The 19,493-nt window shown below is 40.1% G+C and overlaps 2 long non-coding RNA genes across 3 annotated transcripts; one reads left to right on the forward strand and one right to left on the reverse strand.

The window, feature by feature from the left end:
* Positions 1-4,567: 4,567 nt before the first annotated feature.
* On the reverse strand, positions 4,568-5,229 carry LOC134316683 (uncharacterized). Its single transcript, XR_010013119.1, has 2 exons — positions 4,993-5,229; positions 4,568-4,898 (listed from the first exon to the last, which is right to left on the reverse strand). It is a non-coding gene; the product is annotated as an uncharacterized LOC134316683 (long non-coding RNA).
* LOC134316682 (uncharacterized) lies at positions 5,214-17,449 on the forward strand. 2 transcript variants are annotated; one of them, XR_010013118.1, is made up of 3 exons: positions 5,214-5,334; positions 16,597-16,866; positions 17,073-17,449. It is a non-coding gene; the product is annotated as an uncharacterized LOC134316682 (long non-coding RNA). The 2 variants fall into 2 exon arrangements; XR_010013117.1 differs by having other exon boundaries at positions 16,667-16,866.
* The last annotated feature ends 2,044 nt before the right edge of the window (positions 17,450-19,493 follow it).

Genomic DNA, 19,493 nt, shown 5'->3' on the forward strand with positions numbered 1-19,493 from the left:
GATCTCCATATGAACCCACCTCGTGCAGGGGAGAAGAAGCGGTCGGCTACTGCACACGTGCCACAGTGTAGGTCTGCAGCAGTTTTGTGTACTTTTGTACAGGTATGTGTGTGTGTGTGTGCCCTGTGATAGACTGGTGAGTGGTCCAGGGTGTTTCCTACGTTTTTGCCCAGTGAATTGGACCCACGGTGACCCTGAATAGGACAAAGCGCTTGTAAAACAGACAATGTGGAAATGCCGGCGGGGATTCTTGCAATTCTGACCTCTGCTGGTTGGTTATGTCATCTGCACAGAGACAGCGGATAATAAAGATCAGTGCGTGACTCTCTGTGCGCAATACGGGTCTCCATATGCCTGCATACGCCATATGTCTCCGATGCTAACCCTCAATTGCTTAGACAAAATACTGTCACACTTCTGAAAGGCGAAACGCATAATAGCAGCAAAAGTAAAAGAGTGGACGGCCTCTGCGTCAGCGAGTTTATTTAGCTGAACACACACCGGGTCACTGCAGCAAACAAAAACCTCACACATGTACAGCGGAGGCGTGTAAAGTGCTGAAGTCAATAAGATCTTTGATCACTTTTAATAATCGACAGAAGAAAGCAAAGGCACGAGTGAAGGGACGACCGACGCCCCTGAAGGCCCGGCACGTGCCACGATACGAACCGCGTACGTGTTGACGGCTTTACATCTTTCACCCCAAAGATAAATGAACCTACAGGAGTGATAAATCTGCCCGACGTGTCCGGGTTACCTGTCTGAGGAATCAAACGCAGCCTGTGAGGGGTACGACGGCTCCGTTGGTGATCTGAGCTCGAGCTCTGGGCTGGAGCGGCGTGGAAACATGCTGATGGTGAAGGCCAGCGCAGCTCGGTTTATGCTGAACCACAGGGCTGAAAAAAGCTGCGCTGGGTGTTTAGTGGAACTCACCTGAGCCCCGAGCTGCCTCCCTCAGCGAATCATATATACACACCGCCTTCGACTGCACCCCCCCCACACACTTTTACTTGCAGAAACGGTCATCAGCGTGGTCATTAAGTGTAGAGTTTCCGCAACACTGATTAAGAGAACGAGGAGAGGAGATGGGGGAGGTAAAGGAGACCCTCGGGAAGGTTTTACTCTGTCAGCTCCCTTAACTTAGAGCGTCTTAGACAGCCTGAATTTAAAAATTTTTTCTTTTACAAAAAGTGTTACAAAAAAGTCTGTAAAAACCTTTTTTATAGCTTCTTTATTTGATCTTTTATTTTAAATCTAAACAAAAAAAACTCCTCTGATTGCACACACAACTTCCCGTGTCTGTGTGGGTTTCCTCCAGGTGCTCCGGTTTCCTCTCAAGACATGCAGTCAAGTTAACTGGAGCTACTTAAACATTGCACTAAGTGAAATGTTTGAGTGTGTGTGTGTGTGTGTATGTTTGCCCTGTGATGGACTGGCAACCTGTCCAGTGTATTTCCTGCCAAAACCAATTTTATCTGTAAGCAGTGTTGTGTAATTTGCCCTGTTTGGTTGCATCTGTTATTCATTCATTGTTTATTTAAGCACAACTTTCTGGTCAGGGTCACTGTGTGTCCTTTTAACTGGGCAAAAGGTGGGAAATACCATGCAAAGGTCACTAGTTCATCACAGGGCACACACACACACACACACACACATACACACACACACACTTAAGGCATTTTAGTATCTCCAATTAACCCGACTACATGTCTTGGGACTGTGGAAGTAAACCAGAGCTCCCGGAGGAAACCCACACAAACACGAGGAGAACATGCAAACTCCACCTAGGAATTGAACCCAGAACCTTCTTTCTGTGAGTTGAGAGTTGAGAGGTGAGAGGTGTGAGTTTTATCATCATCTGGGGATGTTAAGAAGGGCAGTGATAGCTCAGTGGTTAGGGTACTGGACTAGTAATCAGAAGGTTGCCGGTTCAAGCCCCACCTCACCCTCAACTGCTCAATATTGTGTTCAGTCATAATTGTAGGTGGCTTTGGATAAAAGAAACCTACGGGTTCTCCGGGCTCCGGCGAGGTGAGATTGGGGCTCCAAAATCGGCCGTGAAGGTGTTTGACGGACTGCAAAATCATGTGTAACCTGTAACTACCTGTGCTGTCGTGAACGTAACCAAAGTTTAAAACATCACTCCTAATAAAACAAAATCCTAATAAATGAATAAATACACAAATAAATAAATACATAAATGAATAAAACTTCCTGTATGTTTCCCGGCAGTTATGTGAAGGACTGAAAGCAAATTACAGAAAAGTTAAAGTTGCAGTTATTGCTGCTTAAGATGATGCAGTCATTTATCTAAGTGGACAGTGATTTTTGTACAAGGGTGATATAGACATTAGATAGATTTGTCCCCTAAATAATTAAATAAATACAATTCTATTTAAAAATTTACTGTTTTTACTTCATTTATCTGGTGTAAAACTGTGCTGTTTAATGATCTAAAATCATCCAGTAGGACAGTAATGGAATAACAAAGGTAATCAGAAAGTAATCAGTTACTTTTAATTATTTTATCAGAAATATAAAGTCCTGTATTTGTGTTTGTGCAGGACCGCTAATGCGCATTAATCACCGTTGACGTAAATGTATGAGTGTTTGTTTCCACGTTCCCATGGTGTGAGCGCTTTCTTGTGGCGTGAGCATCCAGCGAGCCATAAATCCCAGCTGTTTGTCTCATTTCCGTCTCATTAGAGAGAGGAGACCAAGTGCATGGAAGTGGACCATGAGATTGGTAATTAAGGTGAGGCCTAATGAAGGCAAAATTAAAAACATCAGCTCCACCAACTCAACCCATCAACTCGGAGCTGCTGACTACAGAAACAAAACGCTGAGGCGTCCAATGAAGCTCGGGACTAACTAACCCAAAGATCTGACTCCTCACGCTGCAGCCTCTTCATCAAACACTTTATTTAGCGCCAGCAGCTCGGTAGGCAGTCCCGCCGTGGTTGATTGTCTTGAGTAACAGCGTCGGCTCTCTGCGGTCAGCTTTTCATTAAGTCTATGGATCGTCATTATGAAGAGTCTCACCAGCACATCTTTATAAACGCTCAAACATCACTAATTCTGAATCACTGCAACATCTTTCACGCCCGTTTATCTAGTGTGTCTGGAGCGTGTTTGCATTTACTGTAAAAAAACATAATTGTCACAATTGTATAAAATTTTATGTGATATATTTAACACAAGCCTCGTTCTTACACAAATGTCATGTCATTAATTTATAATCTAGGTATAAACTTCATTCATTGTCTGTTTTGTCACCAGTGTTTCCTATTTAGGCTCGCGGTGGGTCCAGTTCACTGGGCGAAAGGTACAAAACACCCCGGACAGGTCGCCACTCACATCAGGGGCACCTTTGTGTGGAATAAGCGTCAGATCCAGTGTTACAGCTCCACATGTATCTGTGTTTATCTGAAATTTCCTCCCTGTTTCACTTTTAAACTTGTGTTACAGCTCCAGCTTATGAGAAATTGTGAGAATCGGCTTTTCAGAGAGTCTAAAATGCTTGTCATCACAAAAACTTGTAAATTGTAACTTTATGTATTAAAAGAACGACATAGAAACAGTAAACCTCTCTTAATTATTACTGCTTCTCTCCACTAATTAAGAAACTTAGGGAAACATTAAAGGATTAAAGCTAAATTGCAGCTTTTATTGTATTTCTTATTGATTTTTAACTGTTTTTAATTGTATTTCAGTGTTTTTATATTATATTTGTTTAAGTGTCAAAAACAACCTCATTATTTTACATTAGCCTAAAATATATGCAGGACCATGGAACATATTAACAGGTTTTCCAAACATCCATATGGGAAAAAAACCCTCAAAACTCAACAGCACTGCCAGAACCAATTGACGTTGAGTTTCAAGATCTCACTGTACTATATATGTTATACTTATATACTCTATTTTGTTTATACTCATTCTTTAGCACAATATTTCTGTACGTCTTTAGTCACTTTTCAGCACTCATTCTGTAAATATACATCATTCATATACTGTACATTGTACAATCAGCAATATCAGTTTACTACTTCTGTACATGTTATTTATTGTATTTTTTTTTTTTGAATTTTATTTATTTTGGTCACTCCTGCACTTTAATTGTATTATATGTAAATAATTTTTATCTGGCACTTCTGGTTAGATGCTACTGCACTTCATTGACTCTGTACTTGTACTCTGAACAATGACAAAGTTGAATCTAATCTGATCTATTAATAACAATTAAAGCATGACCGACATGTGTTGGGGCTCACAGCTCCCAGTTTGACCACAGCTTTTTCCACGATGTTTTGCAGAGTGTTTTCTGTTCATCAATCGACTCACCTTGCTTCTGTTTGACTTTGAGTTTGGATTGTCCTTGTCTGTATCTTTGCTGATTTGTAAATAAATGTGCACCTGCATCCTGTACGCCTGCCTGCGCCTCCCTGTGCCTCCCTGTGTTGTCGTTACATTGTAGTATATACTGTAGATGTTAGGGTTAGTTAATAACCCACCAAAGACTAGGGGGGAACCCAAAGGCGAGTGCACAAACAACAAAACCCAGAAGTGATAATACGATATTTTATTTAAACAAATAATAAATAAACGACAAAAACAAACAACCAAAAAGATAACAGAAAACGAGAGGGGAGCGGCAGGAGCGGTACTGGAAGCGCCGGGGAACTGCAGGGCGGACTGATGACCAGGAGTGATGAACCGGAATGCAGGATGACCAGGAATGGCAGGAGAACCAGGAATGGCAGGAACGCAGGAGAACCAAGAACGGCAGGAATGCAGGATGACCAGGAACGGCGGAACGGCAGGAAAACCAGGAACGGCAGGAACACAGGAGAACCAGGAACGGCAGGAACGCAGGAACGGAGGAACGGGGGGAAGGTCTAGGAGGCGATGAAAAACAAAATACGTTAAAGAGGAGAAGGTACAAGAAGAGGACTCACGGTTTAAGGACACAACGAACGGCCGTCTGTGTACCGTATGGCAAGCAGACAATCTGGCGACGAGTGAGAGAAAAGCCGGCGTTTAAATGCAGGAGTTGATGAGATGAGGAATGAGGCGCAGGTGTGTGAGGGGTCCGCCCTCCAGCGATCTATTGGCTGGTACCGCAGCAACCTCCGAAAACAGTACCGCTCCAGGCCGCTAGGGGGAGAAGGGAGCAAAACGGGAAAGCAAACGCAAACCACCACCAAGAACAAAAGCGATCGGGGAAACCAGAGCCGTTCTCTCTACCGCTCTGGGGGAAACTAAAGAAAACGGAGAAAAACAAAATACAAACCGGAATGAAAACAAAACGCTGGGAAACCCTGAAAATGAAAGGTAAGTGCTGGCGGATCCTAACAGTAGATCGTTATTATTATTATTGTTGTTTTGTTGTTATTATTATTATAATTATTATCATAATTATTATTACCAAATATAGTGTAAAAGGATTTATAATTACTTTGCAAATTATAGTAAACATCTTTGAGATTTTTTAAACAATAGTGCATTTTTTATTACATAACAAAAACTGTTAATATAATAATTATTAAACAACATACTATGTACAAAATACACAGAATCACAGAATAAAAAAGGACTGGAAGGAAAGTCTTTGCTTTGACTTCTGTCCTGTATGGAGTGAAAGATTCGTTGCTGGTGTGTTACTGGGTTTTAGAGAGCAGTAACTCTCTCTGACACTGGGCAAGTTCAGCGTGCCGTAACTGTCCCTCTGCATTAGTGCTTTCTTACCCATTCACTTCTCACCACACTTCCCTTAAAGTGAGGGTTCCGTCACATCTAGCAGGAGCAGCATTCAGCAGGCTTCAACCTCGGATGGGTGAACAGGTTTCCGTCAGAACCACCTCGGGGTAAAACAACAGAAAATGTAGTTAAAATGTGAAATCGTTAAGAGTAAAATATCAGATCTGCAGAAAGTAGCATGAGACTCCGGCACCCCTAATTATTACAGCCTAACTACAAGGGAGAGCGAGCAGAGCATGTCTCTGATCTGATGAGACATGGACTCCACACGACATCCGAAGGAGTCTTGAAGTATCTGGTATCAGACCATTACCAGCAGACCAGTCAACCTTCCATTGCACCAAAGTCTAGTTATCACTGCTTATTGTAGGTGCCATCGATGGCGGACAGGAGCTGGTATGGACATTTTAATCTGCAATTTGAGCTCAACCGAACTTTAAGTTTGTCCCAACTAGAAGCCACAGTCTTCATGTTATCATGTCAATGAGTCTTGGCCACCCAACAACCTGTCAGAGGTTTGTCTTGACCCTCATCATGGCTGTTTGGGGGCACCACTTTCTGTTTAGGAGAACTCACCGTCTATTTATTTACAGTACTGTAACAGTATACTGTCTAAGCAATTGAGGGTTAAGCCTTGCTCAGGGGTCCAACAGTGGCAACCTGGCAGTGGTGGGGCTTGAAGCAGCAACCTTTTGATTACTAGTCCAGTACCTTAACCGCTAGACCAGTGCCCAAAGATACATTTGCAGCCGCTTTTATCCAACTGAATTACAACACATTTTTTAAACAATTGGGGGTAAAGGGCCTTTCTCAGGAGCCCAACAGTGGCAATCTGGCAGTGGTGAGGCTTGAACTGGCAATCTTCTGATTACTAGTCCAGTACCTTAACCACTGATCTACCGCTGGCCATTTATCCCAAAAACAAGCTGAAATATGGACTCATCTGAGCACAACACATGTTTCCACTGTCCCTTGGTCTATCTGAGAGAACTCAAAGATTGACAGACTGTGTTAAGTTACAACACATTTCCAAAGAACTCCTGAGCCCATTCGGCTATATTTATTTAAGCAGCATGGCAGTCGATCATGCAGTGATTTCCAATTTGGCCCTTCTCCAGATTTCCTGAATCTTTTTACAATATTATGTACAGTCAGTGAAATAAACCTAAATTATCTGCAATTTTGAGTCTCACACAGACAAAAATACACACAGTAAGGAAGGGAATCCAGTTGCAGATGTTTCTGTCAGATCCCATCATTTTCCACTGTATATTTTTAATTATCTGATGCTGGAGTAATTAGTCACACAAGCACCCAAACAATTAATCCACTATCTGCTTACACTAATGAGTACCGTAGTACTGTAGTGTCCCCAATTAATCTGTGTACATTTGGTATCCCCTCCCTCTTCTCTTCCCTTCCCCACACCAACTCCTTATTTTCCACTTATGGAGGGCTTTCCTTCATTTGAATGAATTTCTTAATGCTGATTGGGGTGAACAGAAAGCAGAAACACACCATGAACAGTGTCCTGTCTACTGGAATGTAACTGGAGGCCAGTTAGAATAGATGTTTTACCTTCTGCATGCTTTTGAAAGGTGGGATGCTTTTGAAAGGTGTGCAGTTAATAGTGTTTTGGGGCGGCACTGTGGCACCATGGGTAGTGCTGTCCCCATCCTGTCTGTGTGAAATTTGCATGTTTTCTTCATATCATGTGGGTTTCCTCCGGGGCCTCCTGTTTCCTCCCAAAAATAAAAAAAAACATGCAGGTGCTTTTCTTACCAGTTGAAGCGACTAGAAGTTGCCCTAAATGTGAGTGTGGTCTGTGATGGACTTTATGAGCTGTCCAGGGCTTTTCCTATCGTTCACCTAGTGGATGTTGCCTTTTGTCCAGTTGGTCCGACCCACCACGACCCTTACTTTACTTACCTACTTACTTTACTTACCTACTTACTTTACTTACTTCTTATTATTACTTTACTTACCTACTTACTTTACTTACCTACTTACTTTACTTACTTCTTATTATTACTTTACTTACTTCTTATTCTTACTTTACTTACCTACTTACTTTACTTACTTCTTATTATTACTTTACTTACCTGCTTACTTTACTTACTTTACTTACTTAACTTACTTCTTATTTTACTTACTTCTTATTATTACTTTACTTAATTCTTATTCTTACTTTACTTACCTACTTACTTTACTTACTTCTTATTATTACTTTACTTACCTACCTACTTTACTTACTTACTTAACTTACTTCTTACTTTACTTACTTCTTATTATTACTTTACTTACCTACTTACTTACTTACTTAACTTACTTCTTACTTTACTTACTTCTTATTATTACTTTACTTACTTCTTATTCTTACTTTACTTACCTACTTACTTTACTTACTTCTTATTATTACTTTACTTACTTCTTATTCTTACTTTACTTACTTGCTTACTTTACTTACTTTACTTACTTAACTTACTTCTTATTGTACTTACTTCTTATTATTACTTTACTTACCTACCTACTTTACTTACTTACTTACTTAACTTACTTCTTACTTTACTTACTTCTTATTATTACTTTACTTACCTACTTACTTTACTTACTTACTTACTTAACTTACTTCTTACTTTACTTACTTCTTCTTATTACTTTACTTACCTACTTACTTTACTTACTTACTTACTTATTGTACTTACTTCTTACTTCTTATTATTACTTTACTTACTTACTTACTTTACTTACTTAACTTACTTTTTACTTTACTTACCTACTTACTTTACTTACTTACTTACTTAACTTACTTCTTACTTTACTTACTTCTTATTATTACTTTACTTACTTCTTATTCTTACTTTACTTACCTACTTACTTTACTTACTTCTTATTATTACTTTACTTACTTCTTATTATTACTTTACTTACTTTACTTACTTTACTTACTTTACTTACTTCTTACTTTACTTACTTCTTACTTTACTTACTTCTTATTCTTACTTTACTTACCTACTTACTTTACTTATTTCTTATTATTACTTTACTTACTTCTTTTTCTTACTTTACTTACCTGCTTACTTTACTTACTTTACTTACTTTACTTACTTCTTATTTTACTTACTTCTTATTATTACTTTACTTACCTACCTACTTTCCTTACTTACTTACTTAACTTACTTCTTACTTTACTTACTTCTTATTATTACTTTACTTACCTACTTACTTTACTTACCTACTTACTTAACTTACTTCTTACTTTACTTACTTCTTACTTTACTTACCTACTTACTTTACTTACTTCCTTATTATTACTTTACTTACCTACCTACTTTACTTACTTACTTAACCTACTTCTTACTTTACTTACTTCTTATTATTACTTTACTTACCTACTTACTTAACTTAATTCTTACTTTACTTACTTCTTATTATTACTTTACTTACTTCTTATTCTTACTTTACTTACCTACTTACTTTACTTACTTCTTATTATTACTTTACTTACTTCTTATTCTTGCTTTACTTACCTTCTTACTTTACTTACTTTACTTACTTAACTTACTTCTTATTTTACTTACTTCTTATTATTACTTTACTTACCTACTTACTTTACTTACTTACTTAACCTACTTCTTACTTTACTCACTTCTTATTATTACTTTACTTACCTACTTACTTTACTTACTTACTTAACTTACTTCTTACTTTACTTACTTCTTATTCTTACTTTACTTACCTACTTACTTACTTTACTTACTTACTTTACTTACCTACTTACTTTACTTACTTCTTACTTTACTTACCTACTTACTTACCTACTTATTTACTTACTTCTTCTTATTACTTTACTTACCTACTTACTTACTTTTTACTTACTTTCCCACTTAAGAACCTAGTTGAACTTCTCTATATTGGCACCTTGGCAGTAGTGGGGTGGTGGCTTGAACCCTTAATGCTCCAGTTACTAGTTTGGTACCTTAACTACTGTAACTTATAAGAGAACGGTTGTGTAAACAAAATTTCATTTATAAAAATCATCCAGCATTCACAGTACCCTGGTTAAAACACACTTTCTGCCTTTACCAGTGAAATCATGCACTGACATTTGTCTGAAAACTTTTGTGATTTTTGAAGTTCACCAAGACCTTGGAGACACTTCAGCATGGTGGCCACTTTTGGGTAGATTTATTCTATATTTTAATTTCTTTATTTTAGGGTTATGGTTATTACTTAGATGTTGCTCTTTTATTTTTTTGAAACTAATGTAATTCAACGTCAGTTCTAAATTTTCCCCAAATCATGGAAATGTATTTCTGTAGAGGCTGATTTGTTAATTAAGGAATAAAGTGAGAATTGTAGTATAAACATTTTGTATATTTATAGCTTTCCTGTTGGGCAGTGTTACTGTCAGTGGTTAGTGGTAAGTTGCTGGTTAATTCCCCACTGTCGCCACAGTTAAACCTCGGAATGGAATTGAGTCTTAACTGTAAGTCGCTTTAGATTAAGGCATCTGCCAAATGCTATAAATGGATCATTATTTTTGCTACATGTGTTTAGTTTTGTGTATTATGTTTTGTATAATGATCTGAACACAGTCAGTTTGACAGAGATGCAAATACAACAGTAATCAGAATGCAGTAGTTACTTTCGCCCCACCACAGCATCTGAGTTGTTCCATCCAGCCCCAGCTTTACCTCTATCTCAGACATGCTAGAAATCCTTTTAAGCGGGCCGTGTCACAGTTATTTGACTATAATCTTTTGCCTCTGCAGACGTAGCAGTGTGTGTACGAGTGTGAGTTACAGGGGAACCTCAAACCTAATCCTGTGATGTACATATTTAGTCCGAAAAGGCTCGGAAGTCTGCAGGCGATTGCGCAGAGAAGTCTTGTGAAATTTGAATTTCAGGAAAACTCAAAAGACGTCATTGTGTGATTTTAGCCACATGAAATCCTCTTCGGATATGAGAGCGTGTTCAGATGTACAAATCAAAAGGAGGTTGTTGCTGAGGTTTATGAGCACGTGGCTTGGTTTCTTTCTTCTAGTTGATATAAGATATAATCCTACATTGGCATCTTGGCAGTAGTGGGGTGGTGCTGTGACTTGACCCCTTAACATTCCAGTCAACAATTTAGTACCTTAATTACTGACCCTCCAATGCAAGTTATTTCATGTGACAGTAAAATCACTGGTCAACTGGTTTTGTCTTAGATGCCATGTTTGCGCTTTAACACTGATTTATTAAAAAAAGAAATTTAACCAACCATTTAACCAACCAACCACACTGTTGTAGGATCAGCTTAGCTATGAAGTGCAAGCTTACAAATCCTTACAAAAGTAGACTTTAAAATATTAAAGTGTGTATCATGGGTTGCAATATTTAGAAACTGTTGATGCATGCTCAATAATCCAGGTACACAAATCCACAAAGTTGAATCAGTTCATCTGGACACAAGTTTGTTGTAGAGATACGTTTCGTCACTCAATCCGAATGACTTCTTCAGTCTGAGCTGGTGTTGAATACCCCAACGTTATATGCAGTTGATTTGCATAACGACTGATCACTGCCCATTGCATAACAATGGAACTGGTGATCAGGTCCATATGAAATTCACAATGACCATTAATTACAATGGTCATGTGTGTCTTTCACACATGATTGGGGTAAAGCTCCAATTATGGCGTTGTAAGATGGTGAGAGATGTACTCTCAGGCCCCCTCCCCGGTTCAGAGATGGTCGTTCCCTCTTCACATAGATGGCCTCTTTGACTCCACGTTCAAACCAGCGTTCCTCCTTGTCAAGGATCTGCACATCTTCATCATTAAATGAGTGGCCGCTGGCTTGCAGGTGGGTGTAAACCGCAGAGTCCTGGCCAGAAGAGGTCGATCTTCTATGTTGGGCCATCCGTTTCGCCAGTGGCTGTTTAGTTTCCCCGATGTACAGTTCCCGACAATCCTCCCGGCACCTAACAGCATACACTACGTTACTCTGTTTGTGTCGAGGAACCCGGTCCTTAGGGTGAACTAATTTCTGGCGTAGCGTGTTCTGTGGTTTGAAAGCAACTGAAACATGGTGTTTGGAGAATATCTGTCTTAATTGTTCCGATACTCCCGCCACATACGGAATCACCACTGGTTTGCGCTTAGACCGTGGTTGTTCTTCTCCTCCCTTCGATCCACTGGAGCTGTGTTTGGGCATTTTCCCCGCTTTTACGAATGCCCAGTTGGGATAACCACATTCACCCAGGGCCTTCTTGACATGAGATTTCTCTCTATCCTTGGCCGTAGTGTCTGTGGGGATGCTGTTTGCCCGGTGGTGCAGCGTCCTGATGACTCCTAGTTTGTGCTCCAAAGGATGATGGGAGTCAAACCTTAAGTACTGGTCTGTGTGCGTTGGTTTGCGGTAAACATTTACTTTCAACCGTCCCCCATCTTTACTAGCAATTTCACAGTCTAAGAAGGCTAAAACGTTGTCGCTTGCATCCTCCCTTGTGAACTTGATGTGTTTGTCCACCGAGTTGATGTGGTCCGTGAAATGTGGTACTTCCTCTGATTTTATTTTAACCCAGGTGTCGTCCACATATCTGAACCAATGACTCGGTGGTGTCCCTGAGTAGGTCCTTAGTGCCTTCTTTTCCACTTCCTCCATGTACAGGTTTGCAACAATAGGTGAGACTGGGGACCCCATAGCACACCCATGTTTCTGTTTGTAGAACTGTCCTCTGTACGAGAAGTAGGTGGACTGAAGACACAGTTCTAGAAGTGTGCACACCTGGTCCGTGGTAAGGGTGGTCCTCGTGCTCCGGGTGGGGTCGCCTTGTAGTTTCCTACGGACCACCTCCACTGCCTCAGCAACCGGAATGCACGTGAAGAGGGATGTAACATCATACGAGACCATTGTTTCCTCCGTCTCAATGATGATGCCCTTCACCTTGTCCACAAAATCCATGGTGTTCTGAATGTGGTGTTCCGTGCTGTGAATTTCATATGGACCTGATCACCAGTTCCATTGTTATGCAATGGGCAGTGATCAGTCGTTATGCAAATCAACTGCATATAACGTTGGGGTATTCAACACCAGCTCAGACTGAAGAAGTCATTCGGATTGAGTGACGAAACGTATCTCTACAACAAACTTGTGTCCAGATGAACTGATTCAACTTTGTGAATATTTAGAAAGTTTTCCAAACTCAGTTATCTGAGTTGAGTTTTTAGCTGCTTTACACTTCGACATCTGCTAACTGAATTGCCGTAGGATTAGACCACCTCATAAAGCAGATTAACCAGTAAGTATGAGGCACTTGAATGCTACATGGATGAAAAATGTTAAATCGCTTAACACAAACGGCTCATTTCACAGTTCGTGATGTGATATTCATGGCTGTGAATTAGGTAAGACCTTATACATAACATACAATAGATAAACCCTGTCAAAATAACTAGTCTAGCTGTTAAATGCTCTTAACTAAATGTAGTCCTCTGGTGCAAAAACAGCATTACAATAGAGTACAATACCAAACAATTCAATATCAAAGACAGAAATGCAATACAGTGCAGACAATACAGTGAGTAGTTTATTATGCAGTAGGAGGTAGCCTAGTGTGCAGGTAGAGTGGAATTGTACATTATAAGTTAAAACAAGGCGCAGTAAAATGAGAAAATACTTTGGCTATACATTAAATATTTGATACAAGGTGCAGAGAATGTAAACATGCTGTGGTTACTTAGTATAAAGTGCAGAGAGAGCTAACTGAGTTCAGTTGTCCACCACAGTGTCAAGACTGGTAGAGGAAGAATAAAGGTGTACAGTGGACCCTTGAGTTACGAACGGTTTACCATATGAACATTTCGGGTTACGAACAATCTTTTTGAACTTTACGTACGAACAAATTTCGGATTACGAACAGAAGTTCGCGAAACACGTGATGTCACGAGCAAGTTAAGTCCAACCGTCTCTCTCTCTATCTCTATAAATATAGTCATGTGAAAAAGTTAGGACACCCCATGAGAACCTTTGTCTTTTTGAACATATTTAAACAATTGAACATTTGAGCTTCATTTGAACAGTATTGAGAGATGGAGCTTATATAACTAAACAAATAAAACTGAAAAAAATTACTTTTAAACACAAGTTGTAAAATGTAATAAACAAAAAAGAAAATTTATTGTGAGGAAAAAGTTAGGACACCCTATGTCCTAATAGCTGGTGTTTCCCCCTTTAGCTGAAATAACCTCAATTAGACGTTTCCTATAACCATCTACCAGTCTCTGACATCGACTGGAAGAAAGTTTTCCCCACTCCTCCATGCAGAATTTCTTCAGCTGTGTGAGGTTTGATGGGTTTCTTGCATGCACAGCCAGTTTCAAATCATCCCACAGCATCTCAATAGGATTAAGATCCGGGCATTGACTTGGCCATTCCAGAACTCTCCATTTCTTTCTTTTGAGCCATTCCTTGGTGGATTTACTTGGATGTTTTGGGTTGTTGGCATGTTGCATGGTCCACCTCCGCTTCAGCTTCAGTTTTTGGACAGATGGTCTTACATTTTTCTCAAGCACCCTCTGATACAATGAAGAATTCATCATGGAGAGCTTGCCAGGCCGTGCTGCTGCAAAGCAGCCCCAAACCATGACATTTCCACCTCCATGCTTCACAGTTGGTATGAGGTTCTTGCTCCCAAATGCTGTGTTTGGTTTGCGCCAAACATGTCTTCTGTTACTGTGCCCAAATAATTCAGCTTTGGATTCATCTGTTCAAAGCACATTGTTCCAGAAGTCCTGGTCTTTGTCTAGGTGTTCTCTGGTAAACTTTAGTCTTGCCCTGATGTTTTTTTCACAGCAAGGGTTTCCTCCTTGCTCACCTCCCATGAAAATCAAACTTGTGCAGTCTCTTTCTGATGGTAGATGCATGTACCTTGACATCAACTGTGGCAAGAGCTAGCTGTAGGTCCCGTGATGACATTGTAGGATTATTGGAGATTTCTTTACGCATCTTGCAGTCTGCTCTTGGGCTGAACTTGCTAGGACAGCCTGGCCTGGCCATGTTGGCAGTTGTTTTAAATGTTCACCACATGTAAATGATTTTCCGGACAGTGGAATGGCTGATTTCTAATTGTTTTAAGATCTTTTTAAATCCCTTCCCAGACTCATATGCATTTACAACCTTCTTTCTGAAGGCCTCAGAAAGCTCTTTAGATCTCACCATGGTGATATCACTTACTTCAACAATCAAGAGCAAACCAGACTAATGTCTGAGGTTTAAATAAAACTCCACTGTCCTCTAACGATGGTCTAATCATTGCAGCTGATGTGGTGCACCGGATTCTAATTTTAGACATTTTAAGTAGTAATATATGTGGGGGTGTCCTAACTTTTTTCCTCACAATAAATTTCCATTTTTGTTCATTAAATTTTACAGCTTGTGTTTAAAAGTAATTTGCTCCATCTCTCAGTACTGTTCAAATGAAGCTCAAATGTTCATATGTTTAAATATGTTCAAAAAGACAAAGGATTTCATGGGGTGTCCTAACTTTTTCACATGACTGTATATACAGTGAGTGAACATTCGGACAGCGGATGGTGTTTTTCCGGTGTTTTCTTTATATTTCCAGTGTTTTCTTTATATTCAGAGGAAGCGCAGTGGTGAGAAAATGAATCTATTACTATCTGTTGTTGTATAATTACTCCTGCCTGTAGGTGTCACTGTGTATCAGACAGAGGGGACAGTGAGTGAGAGAGAAGAAGGAATTTGGCTCAGTAAAGTATTCTTTCTTTCATGTAATTACACCTACAAAATACAACACTACTGAAATAAAGAAGGAAATAATAGAGAAATATGAGAGTTATTGTTGTTTCTGGTAGATACATTTTATATAAAAAGACAGAAATGTATTATGGTGTATGATACAGCACACGTACTGTACTGAAATGTGATGTGTTTATGTACAGTACTACTGTGTATTGTTGTTTATTATTGTTTTTTACAGTAATGTCTATTCTATAATTTAAGATTAAAGGGAAAATATACTTGTATTTATAAGAAAAAAGAGCATTTAAGACATTAGAGAGGTTAGGGGTAAGGGGGGTTTTGGGAGGTCTGGCACGGATTAATACTATTTACATGATTTCTTATGGGAAAAACGGGTTTAACTAACGAACATTTTGACTTAAGAACAGCTCTTCAGAACCAATTACATTCGTAAGTCAAGGGTCCACTGTATATGGTTTAGATTGGACTATTTCAGTTTCAGTTAAAGACTATACAGCATCAATCAGGGTTATTACCTAACTCAGAAAATTCACTCAAACCAATACAATACACACTGTCTGCATGATTTTCATTTTTCTGCTTTATGGGTGCGAATGAAATAGAATTACATTCACTCTCCCTTTCTATTGACACAAGCCCACACAGCATCCTAACAAGAGAATGTCCTTTCCTTAAAATTGCGATAATCCCAAAAGAAACAGTATAAAGAGTTTAATAAATAATTAAAAAACTAAACTGGGGAGGACGAATACCTTGATCAAGTCTTTAACACCTTCTGGATAAAAAGAAGGTTTAATCTCACCAATTGCTGAAATTATTCCCAAATTAGTGGAAGCAAATATCCAAATTAATCTCAATGCTTTCAGAATAAGAAACATGTTTAAATATAAAATAGGCGTGTGACCTTCAGCAGCCGTCACAGTTTTGGCCGTGTGGTGAATATAGATGGTGACACAAACTATTTCAGATCATGTAAAACGAATGTAGTTCATTTCTGATGAACGCTTTAGCTGAACAGGCCGGTTTCGTCTCATTGACTTCGTTCTCTCCGTGGCTCCGGAGTAGACGAGGACACGAGGTAAAGACGAGGTAATGGACGTTGACCGCTCTCTACGTACGGTACATATTCCTACAGACGGAGACGTTGACAGGTTCCTAGCAAACTGGTGGCTAGAAAAAAAACAAGTAGGATGTGCGGACAGGTGGATAAATGGATAGATGGATGGATAGATGGATGGATGGATAAAGGGAGATGATGCCGCAGAGAGCACTCGGTGTGGAGGAATCGCCATCGACCTCCCGTCCCGACCCGTTCCTAAAGAAAGAGCGCGAGAGGTAAAGGCTGAATAATTAATAGTAAGTATTTCAATAGGCTGCACACGTCTTCCCTTATGAGAGCAGCGTCAATCAAGCAGGACCTCCCACGATTGAGAGACTGCGCAAGTGTGTGTGTGTGTGTAAAAATTTGTGCATTTGAAGTGACTCTACAAGCATTAAATATATTCATATAAAAATATTCATGTTTGTTCTTGCATGATTAGATGATCAACTGAACGTGCTACCTACAAACCCCTGTTGTACCTGGAAGTCCCAGTGTCCGGATTTGAGGTCATGTTGAGCCAAAATGCTTTTGGAAGGAGGAAAGCCCTCAAAAAAGTACTAAGCTGGCAGATACCCAGGAAATTGGGTTCTCACCAACTAGGTGTGTGATAAAAGTCTAATGGTGCAAAATGGGTTTGGTGGGCCAGTCACATCCTGTTAGAGCTCGAGACTAAATAAGTGCTGACTTCTGACACAACAGATAGCCATTCCGGCTCAGTGACTACACATGACATTAATGCACTCTCATAGTTTTAATAAATGTGAATAATTTTATTAGCTGAATAAATACTGGCACTGTGGTCAGATCCTGCGCTCAGGTTATTGTCTGTGTAAAGTTTGTCGTGTTCTTGCATGTTCCAGCCCTGAAATGGACTCACAGATCGTCTAGGGTGGCACCAGACTTTGAGAAGGTACGAAAGGACAATAAAATGACCTAGCAAGATACGACTGGGAAAGGTCAGCACCAGAAGTGGTCTGACACCAGAGAGTGACAATGCGGTTGCAGTGGACCTCAACCCTACTACAGACCTTTGGGATGAACTGGAGCATCAATGGCAAGCCAGGTCTTCCTGTCCAGCATCAGTACCTGATCTCGCAAATAAGATTTGGACTGAATGGTCACTGAACTCCCACAGACATGAAATAAAACTCAGAAGTCCCTAGTAACCCAGAAATAAAACCCAGAAGAGTCAAGGCTGTTATAGTTGCAAATAGGAGGGATGCAGGTCTGTATAGATATAAATGTCCATGCAACAAGGTCATGGTTGGATGTCCTTATACAGGTTTTTTTGTCCAAAGGTAGCTCAACAGTTAAGGTACTTGACTAGCAATCAGTGGGTTAACCTTCAATTGTACATGTATTCAGTCATAATTGTAAGTCGCTGTGAAAAAAATGCTGCAAGTGTAAATCATCAAATACAAAAACAGTTGAGGATTGAGAGCCTTGCTCTAGGGCTTGAACCGGCAACCTTCTGATTGTTAGTTCCACTCCTCTTATGGTACATAAGGGCATACACATATATTAGGCAGCAAGTGAACATTTTATCATCAAAGTTGATGTTAGAAGCAGGGAAAATGGGCGAGCATGAGGATTTGAGCGAGTCTGACGAGGCCCAAATTGTGATGGCTAGACGACTGGGTCAGAGCATCTCCAAATCTGCAGCTCTTGTGGGGTGTTCCTGGTCTGCAGTGGTCAGTATCTATTAAAAGTGGTCCAAGGAAGGAACAGTGGTAATCCAGCGACAGGGTCATGGGTGGCCAAGGCTCATTGATGCACATGGGGAGCGAAGGCAACGTTCTGCTGGGAAACCTCGGATCCTGGCATCCATGTGGATGTTACTTTGACACGTCCCACCTACCTAAGCATTGTTGCAGACCATGTTCACCCTTTCATGAAGACGCTATTCCCTGATATCTGTGGCCTCTTTCAGCAGGATGATGCGCCCTTCCACAAGGTACGGTTTGAGGAGCACAACAACCAGTTTGAGGTGTTGACTCGGCCTCTGAATTCCCCAGATCTCAATCCAATCGAGCGTCTGTGGGACGTGCTGGACAAACAAGTCCGATCCATGGAGGCGCCACGTCACAACTTACAGGAGTTAAAGGATCTGCTGCTGACATCTTGGTGCCAGATACCACAGCACACCTTCAGGGGTCTAGTGGAGTCCATGCCTTAAGAAGGTCAGGGCTGTTTTGGCAGCAAAAAGGGGACCAACACAATATTAGGAAGGTGGTCATAATGTTATGTCTAATTGATGTATATCTTAAGTATATAAAATACAGGCACACACACACACACACACACACACACACACACACACACACACCTCTGTTGTTGCTTCCTTATTTAATCATTTACAAATAGTCTTCCAGCTACAGAAGCACACAGTCCTTGAAGATGATTTTTCAAACACAAAAAAGACCCTTTTTTATACAAGCACTCATAAAAGACATTTTCTGGTTCAGTTCCCAGCAGCTAAAGGTCAAAGTTCAGTAGCTTGTAATATATCTAGCTTTAGCTGGAACAGTTGAACTCACGTACCTTGAGGTGCAGGCAGCACACAGAGCGCACACACATGATGTACAGTATTTGCTCATTACTGTAAAACCAGTGAGGTTAGTGACGCAGTCGCGGGTTCCATCAGTAATGATGCTTCTATAGTCACAACACTTAGTATAAATCTCCATTCTCTCTCTCTCTCTCTCTCTCTCTCTCTCTCGCTCTCTCTCTCTCTCGTGCCCTTCGTGGCCACTTGTCCATGCTTTGATTTTTATGGTCATCATTTATTTATTAGCTTCTCCTTTACACACACATGCTTAATCCTTTTGTCTGTACACGCCGTGTGAGTGCTACTTTTTTG

This window comes from Trichomycterus rosablanca, chromosome 6 (assembly GCF_030014385.1).
Source record: "Trichomycterus rosablanca isolate fTriRos1 chromosome 6, fTriRos1.hap1, whole genome shotgun sequence".
Classification (NCBI taxonomy): domain Eukaryota; kingdom Metazoa; phylum Chordata; class Actinopteri; order Siluriformes; family Trichomycteridae; genus Trichomycterus; species Trichomycterus rosablanca.